Below are 4,297 nucleotides of genomic sequence, written 5' to 3'. Positions count from 1 at the left end.
ATATATATACACACGTACATACACATACATATCCATAAATACATACACCTTTCTATAACGAATTGGTGATGTCCTGAAGAGAGACAGAGCTGAGGAATAGAAGAACCCCAGGGAGCTCAGCACTTACTCACTTGGCCTTTTTACTAAGGGAGCTGGAATCGCAAACCATCAACAACACTGGCAGGCCAGGATCAGCATCTTTTCTCTCAAATGAATAGTGGCTAGCAACACCACTTGGTGGTTAAATACAGATGAAAAAAATCCAATCACAGACAAGTGACTTGCTGATGACCACACAACTAGGAAATATCAGAGCCAGCATTCAAACCCAGATCTTCTAACTCCCAAGTCCCCTCATATTACCTACTGCCAATAAATGATTGACTTAATCAGGGAAAGGTCCCACAGTGACCGGGTCACCCTTCCCCCCTCTGCCCTATGGAGGACTTGTTTACGCATTGATGTCCTTGGGAGCTTTCACAGAGTCATAGAAGCCCAGAGTTAGAGTGGACGTGAACCAAAAGGATAGGAGCAACTCAAAGGAATTGAGCAATCTGCTTCTTCAACTTGCAGGGAGGAATGAGTCTGGAGGCTCAAGCCCAGTAGGAAGAGAAAGACAACTTTGACAAAAGTTTTGAAAATTTATTTTTAGTTTGGAATTCCCTCCTTCTAACCCTTCCCCCACCAATTGAAAAGGCAAGAAAGACAACTTCTAGGTAGGGGAATAATGAGATAGGTGGATGGAGAAGGGGCAAATGAGCATGCTGCCAGGTGAACGTAAAACAGGGCATTTTATATTTGATCCAAAGGAGCCACTCAGGTTTATTCAGTAGGGAGATGACACGGGTAGACTTGTGCCTTGGGAAGATACTTTTGATTGCTGAGAAGAGGAACCAGAGTGACAAGAGAACTAAGTCAGGGGGACCAACCGTAAGGCTATTGCAGTGGTCCAAGCATGAAGCAGTCAAATCCTGCACCAGCACGGTGGCTATATCAGAGGACAGAATAGTACATATATGGAAGATGAGGAGAAGGAAGAAACAACAGGATTTGGCAACAGATTGGATGGAGGTGGGATGAGTGTGAATGAGGTGTTGAAGATTTCGACACCTAGGTTGGGGACCTAGGTCATTGGGAGGATCGTGATGCTGCTGACAGTAACAATAAGTAAGAAAGTGGGAAGAATTTGGGAGAGGGAAGTTAAGGAGTTCTGTTTTTGGCATTTTGAGTTTAAGATATCTGTGGGACATCCAGTTCAAGATGTCCAATAGACAGTTGGACATATAAGACTGGAGGTCAAGAGAGAGAGGTTAGGACTAAAAAGATCTGTGAATCTTCTGCATTGAGACAATATTTGAATCTATAGAAGTTGATGAGATTACCAAAGCAAATAGTATAGAGGGAAAAAAGAGAGGGCCCAGGACAGCTTTGGTGGGTAGGCGGGGGAATGGACACCCATAGATACCAGCATGCCTGGATGAAGAGGAGGCTGAAAAGGAGTGGTCAGACAGGTAGGAGGACAATCAGGAAAGAAAAGTGTTGGAAAAACCTAGAGAGATAAAAAAAGAGTACCCTGGATCTATAGTGCCAAAGGAGGCTAAGAGATCCAATAAGATGAGGATTTTGAAAAGGCCATTAGATGATCATTGGTAACTTTGGAGAGAGTAGTTTTCAGTTGAATGATGAGGTTGGAGGCCAGATTGAAGAAGAAGAGTGAGAAGGAAGTGGAGGCACTCATTAGAGGCAGCTTTCTCAAGGTTTTAAGCCATGAAAAGCAGGAGACATAAAGAATAATAGCTAGGCGGGAGGGATGGATGAAGTGAGAATATTTTTTTTAGGGTGGGAGAGATATGGGCTTGGAGGCAGAGTCTCTGTAATTGGCTTGACACTCCAACCAGGACTTCTGGGTCTCCAAACCCATGTGAACTCCTGGCAGGTAACTGTTAAAGCAAACCTCCTGGCCAATTTCAACACACCATCTGTGAAGGAGACAAAGGGGAGGCCACCACCCTTCTCCCCCAGATGCCTTTCACTGGATTGGTGCAGGAGGGTACACTCCTAGAAACTGCTCCTGGTGGCAAATTTTGGATGCATTTCCCCTTGGGGCTGATAGGTACAGCTCAGCATTTCCACCAGCAGAAATGCTGCATAACTCCAACAACAGCCATGGTGGGACAGAGCACTTTGAAGGAGCTCCTGCAAGAGACCTTGGACTGAAGGAAGGCAAGAGGGATATACAGTCTTGCCTCTGGCACATACTGGTTATATGAATAGTGCTTCTCAGCAACCTCCATCACCTGTTTAAGACTACAAATTGAATAGCAGATGGCGGCCTCCATTGTTATGGAGAGTTTCCTCACCAGGAAGTTTCCTGTACCAGTGAGATCACAGGTTGTCTGTAACAGCTGAAATATGCTGAACCCGGTGAGAAGGCAGGTGTCAATCTTACTCTCCTCTCTTGTCTCCCTCTAAGTACTTTCTTCCTTGAGTGTGACTTTTTCTCTACCTACTTCCTTGGGCCATTCCTCCTGGAGAGTGGCTTTCCCTTCAAAACAGGCCCATAAAATGGTAGAAGCCCGACTTACTGCCAGCCTAACCAGTTGCTATCCCAGTCACAGCTATTGACTTATTTGACCTGAGAAACTGTGGCAAACTTTGCCCAAGGAAGTTGTAAAAAGGAATCAATGGCTTCCCTTCCCTTCCATCTTCCCTTCCCCTCTCCCTCCTCCTCCCCCTTCCCCTTCTCTTTCCCAGCACAGGAGCCATGCTAATCTTCTCTATATCATTCCAGTTTCAGTATATGTGCTGCCAAAGCTAGCACTCACTGGCTTTCCTTTTTTAGCCCTGAGATCCCATGCAAAGACTGAGTTCTGGCAGAATATTGTGGTTTTAAAGTTTTTCTCTTTTCCCTTCTTGCCAAAGCCTCTCAATGGTACTGTAACAACACATATGAGATTATCAATGTGAATAGTTAACAGCTTTATCAGAGTTGCCTTCTTAAGAAGCAAAGTGAACATTTACGCAAAAGAGTACATGAACTTTAGGAAAACAAGGTTGAACGTCCTAAGGTGGTCCTGAGATAGGACTCCACTGAGGCAGGAGGGGGCAGCAGACTGTGTTGAAGTGGTTCCATCCAATGCCCTATTCCAGATCTGCCCAACCCTTTTCCCGGGTCGCCTTTTTGTGGGGTTTGTGAATAAACTTTTCTTCATCTTTCATTTTCCTTACTCATTCCTTCCATCTTTTGGTCCTCACTGAAAACAGGCTCCTTTCTGATGTCATAGATTTGCTTAACACCTTTCTCAGTACCACTTACTCTTTCTCACATACCGTCCCACACCAACTCACTGGTCACAATGGGAGTCAGAATACTCTGCTCCCCAGTGCCATTTCCAGACTCTCCATTGATTACCTTCACTAAGCAACCTCTCCTCCTTTACGGTTCATGCTAGCCAAATGTATCACTTACTCAAAATCCTGGTGGTCATTATCTATTGATCTCCCCAGTACATTCTTATGCCTTCCTCAGTAAATACAGTGCCTGACTCACAGTCTTTCTTTCCTCTCTCCTGCTCTCACACGAGAGAACTTCAGCATTAATATTGATGTGCCCTCAAATACTCTTACTTCTGAGTTTCTCAACCTACTCGGTTGCCATAACTTCCATTCTACCTCAAGTATACATTAATCTGGCCATCACCCACAAATATTCTACTTTCTAGTTAGTGAGCTCAGAATTTTTTATTTGATTGTTCTCTTTGATCATCTTTCCCTCAGCCTTTTGACCCCTAACCCTTTGTCCTCACTGTGACCTCCATTTCCTCTACCCCTCTGTTCTTTTCCAGGTCATCATCCCCAAACTGGTTGTGCTTTCTTCTGTTCTCTATCTTGGCCTCTTGGTTAACTAACTCAGCTCTACACTAGTCTCCACTCCAGAATTCCTTGTTTACTTTGTATGCTTTGGCAAGCTCTTACCTGGATCAGTCCCAGAATTTATTTACTACTCCCCTATCCATGTGCTGTTGAATGGAGCTATAGGAAATCATAAACCATGCTGATTGGGCCTACTACAAATATAAACGATCTAATCTTACTTACCTGGGCCCTCCCTGGGGCAAAGCAAACATTGAATTTCTTCCTAATCAATCGATTCACCATAGTGGCTGTTCCAAACCTTCTCATCTTTCCTCAAGCTTCCCGCAGTACCCTCAACCCTACATTTTTAACCAAAGACCCTGACTCATACTTCAAAGAAAAAATATAGGCCATTCACTGACAGCTCTCCTTTCTTTCCCTC

General features: G+C 44.4%; 1 pseudogene; it reads right to left on the bottom strand.

Annotated features, from left to right (window-relative positions):
- Nucleotides 1–2,748: 2,748 nt before the first annotated feature.
- On the bottom strand, nt 2,749–2,821 carry LOC118840530 (annotated as a pseudogene).
- Nucleotides 2,822–4,297: the final 1,476 nt, after the last annotated feature.

Source organism: Trichosurus vulpecula, chromosome 2 (genome assembly GCF_011100635.1).
Source record: "Trichosurus vulpecula isolate mTriVul1 chromosome 2, mTriVul1.pri, whole genome shotgun sequence".
Lineage (NCBI taxonomy): Eukaryota > Metazoa > Chordata > Mammalia > Diprotodontia > Phalangeridae > Trichosurus > Trichosurus vulpecula.
The sequence above is the reverse complement of the archived record's forward strand: the minus strand, read 5'-3'. Positions and strand labels throughout refer to the sequence as shown.